Raw genomic sequence first — 11053 nt, 5'->3', positions numbered from 1 at the left:
ATATATATATATATATATATATATATATACATACACACACATATATATACATACACATACACACACATATATATACATACACATACATACCACTGAGTATAATTAGTATTGTCCATATGCACCCAAATATGAGGCTATCCACTGGAGCAACTTACCAGCAGCCATATAGACAAAGGAAAACCACTCTGCCTCTGCCAGCAGCCAGCAGTAGCCAATGGCTTCTCAGCTAGGGGTGGGGGCCTTGTTTTCCCCATCTCTGGTGGAGTTTTGACTGCCTTGATCCTGTGCAGACAAACACAGCTAATGGAGTTCACGTGTACAACTGCTACATCATGTCCAGAAGACATCTCCAAACACTCCTGTCCACTCTTCCACCTCTTCTTCCGCAGTGTTCCCTGAGCCTTGGGTGCATAGGTGACATGGACGTCTCATTGAGAGCTGAGCACTTGCAGTCCTTTATTCTTAGCCCTTTGACTAGTTTTAAGTGTCTGCGTTTATGGCTGCCAGCTACCACAACAAAACCCAAAACCTTCTCTGACCAAGACTGAGAGTAGCCCAGGTCTGTGGGTATGAAAGCGAGTATTTAGGTCATTCGATATCATGCCCATTTAGCAATAGTAGTCTCCCCACATCTAGGGCGTATTGTCTCCACAGCTATGAGTTTTTGACCAGGATACAGTACTGCGGATGAATCCTTCTTTCTTGTGGATCAGAAAGGGATTGGTGACTCTGTAACTGTCAGACCACAATTGCATCCGTGTACACATCTCACCTAAGCAGGCCAGGAGTGTAGCCTGCAGGGTCCTGTGCTGAGGACGACCACGGATGTCTTTTCTCCCTCTGCTGTCTGCGTAGCCCCTCCTGGCACTCGGAAAGCTAGCCAGCAGGGGAAAAGGTTTCTTGGTCAATCTCACTTTGACTCCTTTGTGTCCTGCAACCAAACTGTGTGGTTTCTTCAGTAATAGTGTCTAGATTTATGCCCTGCACCTCTTCAGATAGGTTCTGGGGATCGAATTCAAGTCTTCACACTTTGTACAAACACTTTACCAACCAAGTTTTCTCATCTATGGAATTTTAATTTTGGCTATTTATAGTACCTTTCATCTCTAAGATTTTGCTTAGTTCTTTAAAATTAGCAATTTCTTATTTATAAGAAATTGTTCTCAGGCTTGCTCTTAACTATTTGCACTGAGGTTTTTTTTTTTTTTCCTAGAAAAGATTTATGATGTCTGCTTTAAAGCCTTTTACTAGTAAGCCTGCATTAGGTTTTCCCCAGGAACTATTTTTATTAACTACTTTTCCCCCCCTCTTACATAGACTCATTTTCTTGGTCTTGTGTAAGTCATTTAAAAACTACTAGATAATTAAAATGGCACAGCATAGTGACTCTGGAAATCACATTTCTCTTTTCCTCATTGTTACTGACTTAATAGTCTTCATGTTTTGCATGGGTGAACGCTAATGTTTCCATTAGTTGTACATAGTGGCCAGCTATAAGAGAAACTTTTTGAGATATTTTAAACCAAATGTTGTTTTTCTGCTTTCTGCTGACAGATTCTATGTGAGTGCCAGGGTACATTCTCAACACACTGGTCAGCTTTCTTTCTCTCTTTCTTTCTCTCTTTCTCTTTCAGATGTATTTATTTATTTAATTTATGTGAGTACACTGTAGCTGTCTTCAAACACATCAGAAGAGGGCTTCAGATCTTATTACAGATGGTTGTGAGCCATCATGTGGTTTCTGGGAATTGAACTCAGGACCTCAGGACCTCTGGAGGAACAGTCAGTGCTCTTAACCACTGAGCCATCTCTCCAGCCTCTAGTCAGCTTCTTTTTTCTCAAGTTTTGTTTGCCCAATATCTTATTGTTAGCCAGAGTTGAGAAAATATACCTTTCTTAGCCACTTATAGGCATACTTATGGGCTCAGCTTGAGTCTTTTAGATCCCTAAGAATGTACTGGGGAGTTTTGCAAAGCTCATGTAGGAAATCTCATTTTTTCTTTAAATCATTTTGGCCAGCTTCTTGCTGGCTTTGCTGTGCCATAGGCCACTGCCGTGTTACACCGTTACCACTGCATACTTTTGATAAACATCGTAAAGATACAGTTTCCTACTGAGTGAAACCCGAGTCAGGTCAAATAAAAGACAACTCTAGAATATAGAGTTTCCAGGCGGCTGGCAGATGGGGAAGAAAGATAGAGAGGATAGAGGTGGTACCTTTTGAAAAACTTCCAAACCTTCTGCTGTCTCTAGAGGTGAATGGGTAGCTATTTTTCACAGCTATCGTTTTGAGGCTGCTAGTTTGAATCTTTTATTTTAAGTGGTTTGGGAACTTGAGGTATTATGCATACTAAGTAAATGGTGTACCAATTCTCAGACCGTGTGTGTGTGTGTGTGTGTGCGTGTGCGTGTGTGTGCGTGCGTGTGTGCGCATGCGTGTAGATGTATGTTGAGACCCGGGACTAGTCACTTAGCTACTCTGGCTGGCCAGCAAGTGCCAGGATCCTCTAGATTATAGGTGCAGGTGCATGCTGCCATTCTCAACTTTTATACGGATGCTGGAGATTTGAATTCAGGTCCTCCTTCTTTCACAGCAAGCACTTTTCCAACTAAGCCATCTCTTCACCAATATTCACCTCATCTTCCAACTTCATTTTTGATACAGAGTCTCATGTAGCCCGGGCTGATCTCAAGCTTGCTATTTAGCCAAGGATGACCTTGAACTTCTGATCGTCCTGCCTCATCTTCTTGCAAGCTGAGGTTATAATCATGTGTTTCTCTGTCTGGTTTATAAGGCCACTGCTCAGCTGAGCATCAGAGGGCAAAACCGGGCGAGTTAGGACCCACAATGTTTATTTTCTTTACCTCATGTTAGAGGTTCCTCCTTAATGTCCCTTCAGTTGTTACAAGTGTCTGAAAGGGTTGATTTTACTGATTTCTTCCATGCCCTTGGTTTATGGAGCAGATTTTTAGAAGCCTTTTCCTTTGCCAGGCTGCACATACTTCCCACTTGCTGGCTTTTCTGTTGTGGTCTCAGGTGACAGGGGACACAAACTCATGGATGCTGGCTATCTTGAAAGTGGTTAAATTTTCATCTTAAAAAATTCACATCTTTTAATGTAAAATGCTATCTACAATACACAGAACACAGGAAAGTTATTTTATAGACATTTTCCAAGGCTTGCAAGCATGTGTCTTAGCTACAACAGAACACACATCCTATGGCTGATCCAGTGACTTTTATACCAGTTGCTTAAACAACTTAAGCAATACTAACATTGTTTTCCCTTGACTATTCCCTCAGAGACACACACAGGGTAGAATCGCACAAGCCTTTTGTATTTATTGGTGGGTAAATTCAGGCATCGAATTTCATAGTTTAGACCCAAACCATATAACCTATGCTTATCTAAGCAATGTGATTGTTTGAGGTTTAGTGCAGAATGCTTGACTTTGCAGAGTATACCAAGAGGGGTATAATGAATGGTTAAGTGGGAGCCAGAGCTGCCCAACGCCCTTGTAAGAATATGGGAGATGAATCTTAGAGGTTCTGGTTTCTGCTGCTTTCAAAAAAAGAAAGAAAGAAAAAAAAAAGGATCTCCCAGCGTAGTCTGTTCTTCTGTCCATTCGACAGATTCCCGAGGGGCAAACTGTTCAGTGTACAGAGCAGAAGTCCACCACAGGACTGACAAACTACGCATAAAGCACATCTCAGTTTCCAGTTAGCGGGGTGAGAAAGCCTCTGTCTTAGATACTTTCCCTCCTACTGTTTTTATCAGGTGTTCACTTGAAGTTTTGATGACAGTCTCGCGTTCCCATAAAAATCTTTGTTTCTTTCATTGATAATGGGTCGGCTCAGGTCCCTAGACCAGAACACCATTTTTATTTCCATTTGATTCATTTTTTTTTCCTCCCTGAAAAGTGCAAATTAAGTCCCTTTATATTACTCCCCAAACCAGGCTTCCTTTATTCTTTCCACTGTTCCTCTTCCAAATAATCGCTCCTTTGTGAAGAACCAAACGATAGCAAACTACTGGTCATCTGTTATGCTTTCACGTTCTATATTTAACTAGCAAGTTGTTTATTCAGAAACACAATCTGACCTACTGGGTAACCAATTTTTGTTTAATATATCTGAGAGCGAGTACAGCCAGCCTTTGTGGAAACCTCATCTCGCTTCTTGTATACAATAGAGACCATTTTAGAGTCCCAAAGTGGAAACAAAGTGGAAAATTAAAAGTGTAGCCCATATTACTATCATATTTTTATCATTCCTCAGACTTCTTTTTTTTTTTTTTTGGTGTGGTTGCTTTTTTTTAACTTCTAAAATTTTTTTTTTGAAGCACAGTTTCTTTTATCATTATCCTTGAATATACATTTTGGAGACCATTCTGATTATACAATATCATGTTTCAGAATCGAATACTCTGTGGGTTGCTTCTAGCGACATAGTCTTTTAAACTGATTCCAGAACAGAAATAAAATGGCTTGCTAAGTGGGATTGAGAGATGGGTGCCTGTGTGGTGTAGTTGTCTTTCGGTGGCAGCTTGTATGCATAGCATCAGAGGTCTCCTCCATTTTCGTTTATTATCCCTTGGTAAGCCACTTCAGTCTTGGATCAACTGGCCAGGTCCCCTTTATGGCATTCTCTCTGAAATAGTTGCTGTATACTAGACTAGCTATCAAGATAGCTGCATTCTGCATAGTCATTCTAAATGGCTCTCTCTCTCTCTCTCTCTCTCTCTCTCTCTCTCTCTCTGTGTGTGTGTGTGTGTGTGTGTGTATGTGTGCATGAGTGCATACATATATATATATGTATATAATTTATGTGAAAGGTGTTCTTCTTCTTCCTCCTCCATCCCTCCTCCTTCTCCTTCCTCCTCCTCTATTTCTTCTTCTTCTTCCCCTCTCCTCCTCCTCTTTTTCTTCCTTCTTCCTTTTCCTTTTGAGATAGAACTTCACTCTGTAGCCAGTCTGGTCTCAAACACTCCAACTTCTTGCTTCAGGCTCCCAAGTGCTGGAGTTACAAAGATGTGCCATGTTGGCTCAAGCTTCAGTTTCCTCTTCTATAGTATGGAAGAGACAGTGCGGGAGGAGGGATGGACAAGGAGCTAGACTCAATGAGCTTGAAAACCTTTTCAGGCTCTTATTTATGTTTTCCTGTAGCCCAATGAAGAAATCTTTCTGATGCTATAATCGAAATTTAAATTACCCAATGTTTAAATTTTCTGAATTTCCTGATTGTGTCTATTCTGTAATTTTTTATAGATACTTAATATACATTAAATGTATGTAACATGCATCTTCTGTTTTCAACATTCTATTTTATTTTATATTTATTTAGTGACCAGTATGATACCGATGCTGTTGCAGCTACTTCAAAATATTAATGAGTCTGGTTAACTCTCACAGCAACCATCCAGGGCATGCATCAGGGATCTGAGGTAAATAGAGACCTATTGCTGTGCTCGCAATCAGTCTGGCAGCACAAGCTGAACTAAGAGCCAAGCTCACTAGGAATCGTGATGGTGATCATTGCATTTTGTCACCGAAGAGCTAGTGTTACGCTTCCTTCCTCTTAACAGAAACTCACAGTGCTGGCTTTCTATTCTTTGCCTTTCGATGTAACGCTGAATAAAATACTCATCTTCATTCACTATTCCCTGTGCCTCTCCACATTCATTTCTTGGCTCTGTGAACAAGCTCCTCATACCCATCTTCTTTAAGGACCAGAGCACTCGATCTTGTCATCTGTCTTTGCATGCCTGTGCCATCTCCTGTGCCTACAGGTAGACGCGGTCATTCTTCCACTTGTTGCTGCCAATCCAACTGCCTTCCTCCCTTCCCTGTTTCTGTCATGCACAAAGACTGGGACCTTTGTCATCATTTATTTTGTTTCAAAGATGTAGTTTACCTCTCCCATCATTGATGCCTTTGCTTGGTTCTTTCTGACTGAAATGTCAAACTACATCCATTTTTAAAATTGTATTTATTTTACTTCACTTGCATTAGTGTTTTGCCTGAATGAGATGTCAGATCTCTTAGAACTGGAGTTACAGACCGCTGTGATCTGCCCTGTGAGTGCCAGGAATTAAACCCATGTCCTCTGGAAGAGCAGCCAGTGCTCTTAACCACTGAGCCACCTCTCCAGACCTTCATTCATCTTTCAAGACTAGGAAAATTTGTATTTCCCTATGAAGGCTCTGGGACTCATCCAACAGGAATTTCTCTCACCTTTCTCTAAAATCCTGGACTATGGAGCAAAGTCTCAGTGTGGGCATCTGCTTGCTCTCCACCATGTGTTATAGCTGTGCTTATTTACCATTGAACATCTACCATGAGCTGCAAAAACAGTGGGGTAGACAGGTAGAGCATAGTCCTAACTTTTTACTATGTATACACATTGGAATACTACTCAACCATAAACAGAACAAGAGCCTATCATTTACATCAATATGAGTAAATCTGGGGGGCACCACACCATGTTAAGCTCAATCCAGACATAGAAAGATAAAGACTAGATGCTTCCATTAACTTGTGCTATCTTAAAAAATACTTACAGGAGACCAGTAAGATGGCTCAATAGGTAAAGGTGCTTATTATACAAGCCTGGCCACCTGAGTTCAATTTCTAGAATCCATGTAAAAGCTGGAGGAGAGACTGGACTCCACAAAGTCATGACATGCACATACATGTGCACACACATCATTCATATATGCATATTAACAATGAATTTTTAGAAAAACATAGGCATTAAGAGTAGAGGGTAGAAGAATAGACACTGGAGGAGGAAACAGTGGGAAGAGCTTCTTAACAGTTACAAAAATATTGTAAGACAGGAAGAACAAGCTCTGGTCATACAGTGGGCAGGCCAACCACAGCTCATATTATATTGTATATTTCAGAAATAACAATAGCAGCTGTAGAGATGGCTCAGCAGTTAAGAGCACTGACTGCTCTTCCAGAGGTCCCGAGTTGAATTCCCAGCAACCACATGGTGGCTCACAACCATCTGTAATGGGATCTGATGCCCTCTTCTGGTATGTGTCTGAAGACAGTGACATATAACGAATAAATAATCCTTCAAAAATATTAAAAGAGGATGCTAGCGCTCTCAGTACAAACTAATGGTGAACATTTGAGGTGGTAGCTATGCCAGATGCTGTTGTTTGATAACCCAGTATATACATATAGTGGAATACCACACCATATCCCATAACTATATACAATTATGTCAATTAAAACATTAGGGAGAAAAAGAAGTTTAGAGACTTGTAGAGGACATGCCTACTTACATATTCAACATGAAGTGGAGGGAGGAAGAGAATATGGAACCTGCCTGTCATAGGGAGAACCAGAGCAAATGTGCCTCTGTCAGGGGTTACTGGGGAAAGAAATATATCCTGGGGAGTTACTACCCCTGACCTGTAAGAACAAGCCTCCTTTTTCTCTTTTTGGGTCTTTTTTTTTTTTCCCAGAGACTCTTGAGTTGTGTAATTGTTTTGGAAAATATCTTCTAGTACTTTTTGTGTTGGGGCGGTTAATGGTTGAGAAATATCAGCTGGCCTTTGGTATAATCTGTGGCTTAGTTAGGGTTTCTATTGTCGTGACAAGACCACCTCAACCAAAAGAAAGTTGGGGAGGAAAGGGTTAATATGGCTCACACATCCATACCACTGTTCATCACCAAAGGCAGTCAGGACAGGAACTTAAGCAGGGAAGGAACCTGGAGGCAGGAGCTGATGCAGAGGCCATGGAGGGGTGATCCTTACTGGCTTGCTTTCCATGGATTGCCCAGCCTGCCTTCTTATTGAACCCAGGCAGGACCACCAGCTCAGGGATGGCACCACCCACAATGGGCTGGGTCTTCCTCCCTTGATCACTAATTGAGAAAAATGCCTTACAGCTGGATCTCATGGGGGCTTTTCATCTCTGGGATGACTGTAGCTTGTCCCAAGTTGACACACAAAACCAGCCAGTTCAATCTGATTCGTTGGAGCTAGTTAGAGCTCCCTGGATTGGCTTATGGCTTATGAATACTCTGTGAGACGATCTGGCGTCTGAAACACTGTGTTAGCAACAGTCATCAGAAGGCTTGGTGAGCATAGAAAAATGGTCTGTAAGGAAGGTCTGATATGGTGGAAATCTGGGTAAGGGCTGGAGAGGGCATGTTCAAGTGGCCCAAATTGGTAATTCGCCTATTGTCCCAGGTTTAAATCTGACCTCTGTACTCTGTTCTGTGATGACAGAGCTGGGATTTTACAAACCAGACCCAGGGGTTCCCCTTTATGGGATTCCTCTTAGGTTTTGACTGTAGGACGCAAGAGGCACAGTCAAAAGGCAGAACAAGACAAAGTCATTTTTCTGTTCCTTGATATTAACGTCACTGCTGCAGATATGGCACCTTCCCCCAGCGGTGGCATTTCACACCACGGTGCCAGTCTGCTCCAGCTCCTTTCCTATTTGCAGAACCTCAATGTGCCAACTCATATTGTGCCAGAAGAAACCCCGTGTGAACTGCCTCAAGTGTCAAGCTCTAATTTCCTGGTGTCCCCTCCCCGCAGCACTTCAGTCTGATCTGTCCACTTTTGTTCTCTGAGGCATAGGGTGGTAACTGCTGTTTGAAGTTTGTCTTTCTCCCAGTTAGCCTTCCAAGAGCCAATTCTTCATAATGACGCTCTTCAATTTCTGTTGAAATATTCAGGGTGGGGAGGGTGGTGTCTGCTTTCTTCTGACTAATTTTTTTTTTTTTTTTGTGCAATGTGTATGGGTGTTTTGCCTGTACGTATGTGTATGTAGCATTTGCTTGATGCCTGCTGGCCACAGAGGTCACAAGAGAGCATTGGATAATCTAGAACTGGAGTTACAGATGTTTGTGAAGTACGGGAATCAAACCTGGGTCCTCTGGAAGAGCAGGCAGTGCTTTTAACCATGGAGCCAGCTCTCTGCCCCCTCCCCCACTGACAACATTTCTTTAAAATATTTGTTATTTTTATTATTTCTGCATGTGTGTGTTATCTCTCTCTGTGTGTCTCTCTCTGTCTCTGTCTCTGTCTCTGTCTGCGTGTGTGTGTGTGTGTGTGTGTGTGTGTGTGTGTTTGAGATATGTGTACTGGTGCCTATGGAGGCCAGAAGAGGGCATTGGAGCCCCTGGAGCTGGGACACCCAACATGGGTTCTGGGGATGAACATTTGTCCCCTGAGTGAGTAGCAATCACCCTTAACTTCAGATGTGTCTCTTTATGCATTCTGACTTATCCAGAAGTAGAGTGAACTTAAAAGAAAAGCATTCAGGAGTCTAGGCAACAGGTAGCCAAAGACTTACCAGGAACAGCAGCATGAGTCTTCTAGCTATCTTCCTTAACTGGGATAGCGACATACATCTACCTTCCATTCTTGCTGGGATGTTAGGAAACATACCAGAGTAGAGATTTGGAAGGACGCTGGTTGCACGTTACCTAAGTTTACTTGTCACAGTTTTAGTAGTAAGAGGGACCAAACTGATGTTACAAGGATGCAGTGTGTTGTATGGATCCTGGTGCAGGGATTGCAGCTCTATCTTGGGAGGAGTGTAGGACTGGGAACTGGAAAACCACCAGGATCTTTACTAGTATCATTTTCTTGCAGGTTACTGCATTCCTTCTCCTGGGAATTTTCTTCCTCTGTCTGATCTCATAGGCTATATGATGCAGAGAACATTTCTGCCTATGGCTTTAGGGTTGATATTTCCTTGAAAATGAGCACTGGGTAGGATTTTTCTCTGCTTCATTTTCAAATTTTTTTATAAGACAACATCCAAAGAACAGCTTGGTTTAGATTTCTATTCACAGTCCTGTCAGCTATGACCCTGGAAGCAGAGATTCCCTAATGAAAGAATAGATTCAGATGGCCCACCTTACATGAGAGCGAGAACAGCATAACTGCGCACTGAGAAGACATTCAGGCCTCGGCCTGTCAGGCTTGGTCTTAGTAATGGCGATGAAGCTTGGAGTTGGAGTGAAGACCAGTTTTTGGTATCAGTGTTTGTTTCAGACTGATTCTATAAAGATATGGGGGAGGGGGGAGAACTGAGCCTTCAGATAAGGATCCAGGACCTGCAGGGCTGAAGACTCAGGACATGTCCTACCTTTCATCTGCCTTAGCTCTCTCAACCATATCCTGCGTTTCTCATGAAAAATTTCACTCTAGCTCTAATCTTCAATCAATTGAAGAAATAAAGGCTGCCCATTCACTCAGCAACAATGTGAGCACTCCTATCTCTCCAGTGCTGCTGACACGCCATGGGAAGACTTTCTCCAGACTCCATTCCTCTTATATTAGTCAGGCTTCTCTAGAGAAAGAGAATGGATATAATGACTCTGAATTAAATGAGGATTAGTTAGAGTGACTTACAGGCTGTGGCCCAGTTGGTCTAACAATGGCTCTCTCTCCATGGAAAGGTCAAGAATCCACTAGTTGCTCAGTCCACAAGGCTGAGTGCTTGGCTGCTCTTTGGTCATTGTTGGAACACCAAAGAAGTAGGTTCTAATAACACTGAAGGAATGCCTCGGTAGCAGGATTGGGGAAGTTGCCAATGAAAATGGGGGCAAGTAGGCAAACAGCAAACTCTTCCTTCTTCCTTGTCCCTGGGTAGTCTGCCATCAGAAGGTGTGGTCCAGATTTAGGATGGGTCATCTGACCTCTAATAATACAATCAGGAAAAAAAAATCCTTCACAGGAGTGCCCAACTCTGTTGGTTTTAGTTGATTTCAGATGCAGTCAAGTTGACAACAAGATGTCCCAAGCCCCTGCCCCAGGTCACTCCCACAATTCCTCACTGGTCCAGGGATACTTTTCTGGTTTTCCTATTTATTTTTGTTAGCACAAATCTCTTCAGTGGGTCAAAAGAAAGCATTTTGTGTAACTGGACAAAATGTCTTGGACATGAAGGGCCCTGGAGAATACAGACTCCATCTGTCAGTGTAACGTCTGAGCCTTCCTTGAAGCACAGGACCAGGAACTGTCTGGGAATTTGAGTGCTACTGACCATTCCACCCTGGACATGCACACAGAAA

Source organism: Mus caroli, chromosome 1 (assembly GCF_900094665.2).
Source record: "Mus caroli chromosome 1, CAROLI_EIJ_v1.1, whole genome shotgun sequence".
In the NCBI taxonomy this organism is placed as follows: Eukaryota; Metazoa; Chordata; class Mammalia; order Rodentia; family Muridae; genus Mus; species Mus caroli.
The sequence above is the reverse complement of the archived record's forward strand: the minus strand, read 5'-3'. Positions refer to the sequence as shown.